Below are 10,819 nucleotides of genomic sequence, written 5' to 3' on the forward strand. Positions count from 1 at the left end.
TCCAAGCCAACGTTGGGAGGAGGTTTCAATGGATTTTATCACAGGTTTACCCAAGTCTGAGGGAAAGAGTGTCATCATGGTGGTAGTTGACAGACTTACCAAGTATGCACACTTTTGTGCATTATCACATCCATTTAAAGCCAGTACAGTTTCTACTGCATTTATGGAAACAGTTCAAAAGCTACATGGAAACCCAAAGATTATTGTAAGTGACAGAGATCCCATTTTCACTGGAAATTTTTGGACAGAATTATTTTCTTGTCTTGGTACTCAGTTAGCTCATAGCTCATCTTATCATCCTCAATCTGATGGGCAAACTGAGATAGTAAACAAATGTTTGGAAGGATATCTTCGTTGCTTTGTATCTGATAAACAGACACAATGGGTCAAATGGTTGCCTCTGGCTGAATGGTGGTATAACACTTCCTTCCATACAGCAACAAAAATGACCCCATTTATGGCACTTTATGGGTACCAACCACCATCCATCACATCATATTTAAGAGAAAATTCTAAGGTTCAGGCAGTGGAACATCACATCGAACATCAACAACAAGTCCTCCAACTCTTAAAGGATAACCTCGTGTTGGCACAAAATAGAATGAAACAACAGGCAGATCAACATCGCAGTGAAAGAAGTTTTGATGTAGGTGATTGGGTATTCCTACGGCTACAACCATATAAGCAAATGTCCCTAAAGCAAGCTAAGAAGGATAATAAATTATCACCAAAGTATTATGGTCCGTACAAGGTGTTGCAAAAGATTGGTACTATGGCATACAAATTGGAGCTTCCTGCAGCTTCTCGATTGCACCCAGTTTTCCATGTTTCATGTTTAAAGAAGGTTATAGGCGACAAGCTCCCAGTTCAAACAATATTGCCAGAACTTGACGAGGAAGGAAAAATTATATTGGAACCGGAAGCAGTCACAGAAACAAGAACTCGACAGCTACGAAATCGATCAATTTCAGAGTATCTTATCAAGTGGAAGAACTTATCCGCTGAAGATTCCACATGGGAGGATGAGAATTTTATGCAGAAGTATCCAGAACTACTCAAGCGTTGAGGACAACACTTTTTTGAAGGAGAGGGGCATGTTGGGTCCCTATAATACTAGTGATTACCCCATTACTATTGTAGTTATACCCCTTATTTATATTGTTGTGCCCCTATTACCCCCATATTGTTATTTATGTGCCCCATAGAATCCCTCTATTGTTATTTTTGTGGCTTTATATTATTATTGTTAGGTCGGCTGGATTATATTGTGACTCCTTAGACTCCTATATATAGAAAGGAGGTTTTGTCATTTGTATCATCGAAGAATTGTTCATTTATGTAATGTAAAGGAGGTTTCCCCCTCGAAGAGGCTGAATTCTAAGGCGTTGATCTTTCTTTTCTATCTTTTCTTGAGCTGGTTTCATAACATAGAGTATATCCAACTAGCATTTCATTCACAAGACCAAACTCCAAAATAAGATAAATAGCCCAAATCCATACGTCAAAATCCATCCATCTCCAAAAATATCCCCCAAGGAAAAAGTGCGAAAATTCTCTATGACTAGAGAGATCCCAAATCAAGTGATGATCCAAATGAATGTATCTAACATCAATATATAGCCTCCTAAGGAGTTCAAATTCGCCTATGGGACTACATTATCCCCTCATGATAAAATAATGTGCAAATAATAACCCCTATTGGTGACAAACCCTCCAAACTAGCTCATAAGTGTAAAACTAAGCTCACAAAAGGCCAAATAACAATATGTGCATGTTGTAGGGCCCTCCAAAGGCTCGATTATCTTGAAGTGCCATATTGAGGAACAAATTCATCGGAATATTATGGACAAGGGGGTGGTCCCTTTTTCTCCAAGTAGTAGACCTATGGTGCTCCCAGTGGATCTAAGGGTACATCAATGACCCCATGGGTCTCCATATGAATCAGAGATGCCTGTAGATTCTATGCAATGGTCCATGTGATGGCATGAATGTTGCCATGACATCCTACAAATGTTGGGACACCTGCCAAGAGTGTGGGACTCTTGTGGGGGCTTATTGGGCATAGTGTACCAAGCATATAACCATCATCCCAAAAGTGGATCGCTAGTAGTCTCTGAACATCCATGAAGATCCGTGGAGTGTTGTTTGCTGTTGTGGAGGCCCACGACTCTCTATGCACACCATACATGTCATTAAAATACAACCAGTCATTAAAATAATGGGTAAGAGAGCTTACAAATCATGGATAACAAAGTGAGTACTTCATAATGGCATGCCCTTCTGTAGTGGGTCTTGGCATGTGTTACTGCCTCCACGCTCTAAAGGGGGTTAGCCAAGTACCTTATTAGGTGGCTTCAACCCTTAGAGGGGATAGTATGTCCAAAGTACATCCCTCTAATGGGGGTGGCAAGTTACAAATAAGTAAGATGAAATAGGGAATGAGAAGGGCAGTCCTGGGCCACATAGTGGGGCATAGGGGTAGCTAGAGAAGGGGAATCCCACGCCTGGGTATGTAATGTATAGGAGGGAGTAGTTGTGCTACATGAGGTGCCCCAACCTTGATTTTTTCACCCTTCTTTATATGCCTTTTTCCTTTTATGAATTTTCTTTAATTAACTGCTCAGGGCCCAAAGGACAAGAGCATGATATGTAAGATATAACAATGATTACCCCTTTTAGGTAGGGCGGTTCATTGCCTTCCAGGGGTTGGGACAATCATGGGTTCCTGAATGATAAAGGAGGCTCATCTAGGGCCTATTGAACCAAGGTGATGGCCATGGATTGGGGTAGAGTTCATGTATTGGCTTTTGCCCACATGCTAACTATTTTGTCTCGGCCATCTTTTGCATTTTGTGGTACAATTTCTTGTTAAACGTGGCCAATTATGCCTTTTCTTTTTCTTTTAATTGTTTCAACCTCCGAGGCATCATTCTAGGTCTGACCCAATGTGGGGGCAATGGGAATATGGACCCAGGTGGGAGAAATGATGAATGGGGGTATAGTGAGTGGAGAGGGAGTAATATGTGCGGGTAAAAGAGCAAGACCACGCACCCAAAGTTGTACCACCCTAGAACCAAATGGTCAATAAAAGAGATCCCACATGACTTAGATTCAAGGGTAACAACCAAAAGATATCAAGGAGACAAGAGTACAAACTAAGCCCACTCTTTCCGCCAAATCCCCTTATCAATCCATATACCCAGAAGTATCCATGATAAGTAAACCCAATACTCAAATATCAAATGACAAGACATACCTTTAGATTCCAGAGGCCCACCTTCAAACATATAATCAATACAGATGAGTGAGGGACCACATGGCTGGCTCAGGTGGCAGAGAAATAGTACAACGAGCTAGTAGTAGGCATCAAGGGGCTGCTGACTATAGGCTGAGGCTCATCATGGAGAAAAAATTTCTACTTGGGATATCACCCAAAAAGTGGTGGGTATCAGGAGGCACTAGGGTTTCATGGATCTTTTGGAAGATATTGAATACTAGGGCTAGGGTTTCATCCCTTGAAAACATTGGAGCTAGGGTCTTGTGATTAAACCCTAGATTGTACTTGTTGAGAAGTGGAGGAGAAGAGATGTCTTGCCTAGGAGGACTTGTTGGTGTGATGCTATTGGAGCTCCTTGTTGTTGGCTACAATTTACTTGGTTTTCCCTAGCTAGAGAATAGTACCAGCCTTGGGATGAGGCTATTGTATTTAAATGAAATTGATATATATATATATATATATATATATATATATATATATATAGAGAGAGAGAGAGAGAGAGAGAGAGAGGGGGGGGTCTGAAATTGTCTTGTTGCAAATTTGATTTCAAGCTATCATTGTCTTCACGTTATCTATTCACTTGGATTTCCTTCTTTATTGGCGTTGAAAACAAGTGAATATTAGTTGTTTCTATAAAATCGATTTCAAATCAGCCCTAAGGCTTCAAATTCATGGGGACTACATATGAGAAACTTTTTGGAAAGAGGTGAGTCTCTGAATTTACATCAAAGTCTTGTAGGAATTTACAGGGTAAGTTCCTCATAAAGAATACCAAAAGGACACCGCTCACAACCAGATCACAGATCAATACACCAGTATTTTTGACGTGGTTAAAACCCTCAAAGAGGGAAACAGTCCACGGCCTGTCCCAACATGGGTACTACAGGCAATTTATTAATCAAAGAATGAAAATTTACATAAGCTTCTCTCATGCACGTATTACCCGAACAATGACCCTCCATGCGCTTTAAATAGAACTCATGGACCAATCGGGTGTCAAGCCACGGATCAAGTGTCGGTAATACCGAGGAGAGAATGAACCATTGGATCACTACATATCGTGACCGTCGGATTGTAAGTTACAAAATGTACAACGGTAAAGAAACACACTTTACCTAACTCTATACCTAACTCTATACTAGACCAAGTTGAACTTAACTATTTCCTATGTGTCGGAATATCCTAACATCCCCCCTTAAGAACAACTTGGGATAGGATTGAAGGATTTACAAATATGACACAATAGGAGAAGGAAGGAGGCACTAGAGCCTATCCCCCCTTAGTGACAACTTCCTGAACTCCAAGCATATATCGAAGTTTAGTGAACTTCGCCTCTGTGAGAGCCTTTGTGAAGATGTCTGCAACCTGATCATCTGTTGAACAATATTGCACTTCAAGAACATGGTCATGAATGAGCTTTCTGATGAAGTGCATGCTTTCTGATGAAGTGCATGTGTAGTTCAATGTGTTTGCTGCGCTGATGCTGGACTGGATCTTTGCATAGCTGAATGGCACTTTGATTATCACACCAAAGTGTGGTTGGATGCTGCTGCTCAAAGCCAAACTCTGATAGGATCTGACGAAGCCACAAGGCTTCCTTACTAGCTTCCACGGCACCACGATACTCTGCTTCTGCTGATGAAAGAGAAATGGCAGCCTGTTTCTTACAAGCCCATGTAATAGGTCCTGAACCAAGAGTGAAGACATAACCGGCAGTAGACTTCCGATCATCAGGGTCACCAGCCCAATCAGAATCAGTGAAACCAACTAACAAAGGAGCTGCTTTGGCACTGTAATGAATCCCAAACTGTACTGTACCTCGAACATAACGAAGTATTCTTTTAGCTGCTTTCCAATGACTTTCACGGGGGTTTTGCATAAAACGAGCAACAAGGCCAACAGCAAAGGAAAGATCAGGACGAGTATGGGTTAAATACAAGAGTTTTCCTACAAGTTGACGGTATAAGGTAGCATCAACTTCAGGAGAAGTACAAGAGACTGAAAGTTTGACTCCAGACTGAAAGGGAGAAGGGGCTGGCTTACAGTCTTCCATGTGAAAATGACGAAGAATATCACAAGCATACTTGGACTGGGAAAGGAAAATACCCTCCTTGGATTGCAAGACTTGAAGACCGAGAAAATAGTGTAAGTGTCCTAAGTCTGTCATTTAAGGCTGGACTTCACATGGTTTATAAGGTTTGGATCACTACCAGTAAGAATAAGATCATCAACATAAAGAACAAGGATGATAAGAGAGTTGCCCACTTTCTTGGTGTAGACAGTATTGTCAGAATGACACCTAGAAAAGCCAGATTCTAAAAGAAAGCTATCCATTTTGGCATACCAAGCCCGAGGAGCTTGCTTGAGGCCATAAAGGGATTTCTTAAGTCGACAAACAAGGCTGGAGTCTGTTTGTATGAAGCCAATGGGTTGTTCCATATAGATTTCTTCCTGCAAGTCCCCATGCAAGAAGGCAGATTTAACATCCATCTGATGGACTTCCCATTTTAAAGAGGCAGCAAGGGAAAGAACAAGGCGGATAGAGTTCATTTTGGCAACAGGGGAGAAGGTTTCAGTGTAGTCAATGCCTTCAACCTGTGAAAAGCCCTTAGCAACGAGACGAGCTTTATGTTTATCAACTTTCCCATCTGGTCCATACTTGGTTCTGTAAACCCATTTACATCTAACAAGTTTGCGTCCCTTTGGTAGAGGAACAAGATCCCATGTATCATTTGTCATCAATGAATGATATTCTTCATTCATAGCTGCTTCCCAATGTGGATGGCCTGAAGCTTCTGCAAAAGTGTCAGGATCATGATTTACTGGAGCTTGAGCCAGTAAAGAAGAGGCTCTTTCAAACTGAGAACGTGTACGTCGCTGATCTGTAGGATCACCGGCAAGATCACCTGCTGCATCCCGAGTAGCACGGACCCATCTTGGAAGTTGAGGATCCTGAGAAGGTGGGGGAGGATTATCATCCTCGCTTTCATCATCTGAAGAAGAAATGTTTTCAAAAGTAGAAGAGATAGGAAGAGGTGGCACATCCGCCGGACTAGGCTCGCAGGCCGATTTATTTTCATCAAATTTTACATCTCTTCTAATGATAACATTTTTGGACTTAAATGGAATAAGTCTATAACCTTTTACATCTTCAGAATATCCAACAAAAGTACATTTCTCACTCTTAGGTTCTAAAGCTTTATGCTTTTCATCTGGAATATGGGCCCATGCTTCACTTCCAAACACACGAAAGTGACTTACATCTGGTTTAATGGAACTCCAAGCTTCTTCTGGAGTGATATTCTCTAGAACCTTAGTAGGAGTGCGATTGATTATATAATTTGCACAATTAATTGCTTCGGCCCAAAAACTAAGACTGAGTCCTTTAGATTGCAGCATACAATTAGCCATTTCCTTTAAGGTGCGATTTTTCCTTTCAGCTACACCATTTTGTTGTGGAGTGTATGGAACAGTATGTTGCATTTGAATTCCATTTTCGGTGCAAAAGTTGATGAATGTGTTTTTAACATATTCTCCACCATTATCAGTTCTTAGCTTAAGAATTTGATGTCCAGATTGTTTTTCAACAAAGGCTTTGAAGGCCAAAAATGTGTTAAATACTTCGCTCTTGAGTTTTAAGAAGTATACCCAAGTGCGTCTGGAGAAATCATCAATGAAAGTTAAGAAGTACTTGCAGCCAGAGAATGAAGCAACAGGAAGAGGACCACATAAATCACTGTGCACAAGCTGTAAAGGGGCTGAGGCGTGCCAAGAGGCACGTTTGTCAAAACTGTCCCGATGATGTTTTCCGAGTACACATCCGGAACAAACACCATCTCTGCAAGATACCATAGGAAGACCTGTCACCATATTTTCTTTACATAGATGCTGAAGGGAGCGATAGTTTAAGTGACCAAATCGCTCATGCCAAAGTTTGCTCACTTCATCATTATGAGCAACAAATACTGAGGGAAGATTTGATGACCCAAAGTTGTGAAACTTATACAACCTTGTGGAATCATCAGCAAGACCAGTAGCTAGAATCTGTTTAGGATCTTTTAGATCCTTGATTACAACATCATGAGGTGAAAATTCAACAATTTTACCTTCACCTGAATGAGTTATCTGATAGACAGATAGAAGGTTGCAGGATAAGGTTGGAACACATAATACATCATTAAACTGACCATTGTCTAGATGAACAGTTCCAGTCCCTACAACATTAAGAGATCTATCATCACCAACATATATATTTTTGGTGTTACAATCATTTAAAGAAGAAAACATGGCTTGGTTTTTGGCCATGTGATAAGAGGCTCCAGAATCAATGAGCCACTCATGAGAATGAGAAGAAGAAGAAGATACATTTAATGCATAACCAGACTGAGATGATTGACAACGACATGCAGAAAGTGCCATTCCGGAAGTTGAAGTTGAAGTAGGCTCCACATGGATGTTATGTTTCTTCATTGCGGCTTCCAAGGCTTCCATCTTCTTAAAGCATTTAGATTCTAAGTGGCCATCTCGATTACAAAAGTTACAATGTCTATCAGTCTTCTTCCATTTGTTTTTATTGGTCTTATCATTTTGCTGAAATGATCTTTCATTTTGAGGCTGAGTTGGTTTAGGACCATTCTTTTGAGGATATGACTTCTTAGGATTCTTTGAATTTGGTTGCTGCTGGGCGGCTAACGCTTTCGTGGAAGAGTTTCCAAGATTAAGAAGACCAAGGTGTAAGAGTTTTTCTTGTTCTCTTATTAAGGAATCACAAAAGGAGTCAAAGGAAGGGGCCTTGTAGTCTTTTCCTTGACAAATGAAAGCTTCCCTTGTAGAATAGAAAGTGGAAACAAATACAGAGTAGGCTGGTCCCAACTTAGTAAGGATGGAATAAATAAGGTTACCATCTTCTTTCTTAACTTTAACACCTTCCAAGAGATATCTAAGGGTCTTGAATTTGGACAAGAAATATTTAATGCAAGAAAAATTATTAGGATCCAAAGTAAGCAACTCATTTTCAAGTTGATGGGCTCTAATTTCATTTTTAATCCCAAAAACTTTAGCGAGTTTTTCTAATGCTTCATGAGGAGTCTCAAGTTCTGCAATGTGGAATCTAAGATCAGGAGAAATAGACATCCCTATGTTTAGTCAATTTAGTGTTACCTAAATTGCTAGTATTAATTGTCAACCCGGGGCTCGTAAGCTAATGAAGTGAAGGTGTACTATATGTACTTAAGCAACCTCTTAGAGTTTTTTTTATCGTTGCGGGTGTTGTTTGTGGTTAATTTATCTTTCTTAGATGGAGTGGTGATTTATAAACAGGTGAGTGATAGTGTGTGATTAGTGATCTCTAACTACTTGCTTGAAAGTAAATGCTTGAAAGAAATAAGTAACTTGAAATAACTTAAAAGCAAATAACCACTTCCAATGGCACTAGGCACCATTCATGCTGCTGCAAATAAAAGAAAAGAAAGTCACTTTTAAAACCAAAGATAATGATTATCTCTCCCTAACTCCCTACTTCAAACACATAGTGCTGTGTAAAGTACGATTAGGCAGTAGCTCAAGTTGAATTAGAAAAGTGATTAAAAATAAGAAAAATATACTTTAAAGACTAGTGATAACGTTTTTCTCTTTCTAACTCTCTACTTCTGCCATATGTACTATGCAAAGTATGATTAGAAAGTAGTGAAAGATTAGTCTAAAAAGCACTCAAAGCCAACTGCAAGTTAGTGGTATTCTGATCCTTAAAAGATAGCAATTTATGATAAAAGATCATTCATGTGTTAGCAGAACTTTGAGAAATAAGACTAAAAATCAGCTATAAGAACAAAGGCAGCAACTTGATCCTGTCAACTTCAAATACCATTAGTTTGTAAAGCAAATACACAAACATAAAAACAAATCCCGGGCTAAAAATCTGCAAGGAAACAATACTGATCAGCTTGAAAGAAAAGAAATCAAATAAATCAAACTATACATGTTTAAAGAAATGCTGAATGAGAAAATAAAGAAATGCTGAACATAAAATACTTTACAGAGGCTAACATGAACAGGGGCCCTCCATTCATTCAGCCACAAGAAGACTTAAGGAACTGAAAGCTTCAAAACAACACTATTTCTATTGCTCCATTTGCAGAAATATACAAAACAGAGTGCTAGAACAGCACTATAAAAACAGAGTTTGCAAAAGCTCTTAAAATTATTACAAGTTCAGAAAGTACAGCCACTAAAAAGTAAAATAAGCGTACACAGACGCAGGTATATATAAGCATCTGAAGGATGGCCTACACGTACAGCTAATAACTGAAAAACAACTAACTGTAATGCGTATTTAAGGTTCATTGACACATCATAAGGCTGCGTGGATGAGCTGGAGGTTTTGTCGTCATGGGCAATGAATCCCATGTTGGATCATGTCCCCTACCACCTGCAAAACGCGGACAAGTCACCGTTTGAGCTGACGTGACCTAACAGCTTACAATCACCGTTGAGCTGCCTTTATTTGACCATAACTTGACCAGTTTTGACCGGAGGTACGGATGACGTGGATGGTTGAACAAATGGCACAGGAACCTCGAGCACGTTGATACCTAAGTGCCCATGTGGCTCATTTACAAAAATGACACGTGGAACCTTGAGTTTAACAAAAAGGCTGCAGGATCATCAGATGGCTGCGGGATCGCTGAATGGCTGCGGGATTGCCAGACAGCTGCGGAATTCCTGCAAGTAAGTCAAAATCTAAACAAAATAGTCATCCATTAGTAAAACTTACTTGATCATGCTTAATGACACCTAATGTAATGATCTGGGTGGTTTTTCAGTGAAAATGAGGCAAAAGTGAAGAAAAGATGAGGAAAAACTGAGGGAAATGGTAGACAAGTAGGTGTAGAGTAGAGGTTATACATACCCCCACTACGAGGGTATTGCATGTCCTCATGCAATGAAAACACAGCTCAATCCACTTGCTGGGATGCCTCTGCTAAGACATCCAATCTCCTCTTCTTCCTCTGTGTGGAGACATTAACTTTTGGTCTCTTGAACATGCATCTGAATTTCAAATTGATTAAGGCTCTGTTTAGCCTTCTACATTTCTTCTTGAGTCTGCTGTTTTTCTTCTGCCACATGCCCATGTGAAGCATAGTGTTATCTTGGATTGCTTTGTCAATATCAGCTTGCTGCTTCATTTTTTCATTTTCCTGCTTAATGTGGCGATTTAGCACCTCAAGTTCATAGATCTCTTGTTTGAGTATGTCTATTTGCTTCTCACGAGGTATGATATTACTTGGGCCAGCAGTGTTCTGCTCCAATGTTTCAAAATAGTTGTACACCTCTTGCTGAACTGGGTCAACAATTGGTGACTTTCTTGGACTGTGTTCATGCTCAATTTCAGTTTCAAACTCCGGCTGAAATGGACTGTCCTCCCTTGGAGGAGTAGCTGCATCACGTTGTGGACTATCCTCAAGGTCTGATTTTATAGCACCCTTCTCAGGTGTGCTTAGATCAATGAAAAGTGTCCTTGTGGCTCTCCCTTTATTCTGCAAT

Source organism: Pinus tabuliformis, chromosome 5_1 (genome assembly GCF_031772625.1).
Source record: "Pinus tabuliformis cultivar Carrire ecotype Pingquan chromosome 5_1, CPIR1, whole genome shotgun sequence".
Classification (NCBI taxonomy): Eukaryota; Viridiplantae; Streptophyta; class Pinopsida; order Pinales; family Pinaceae; genus Pinus; species Pinus tabuliformis.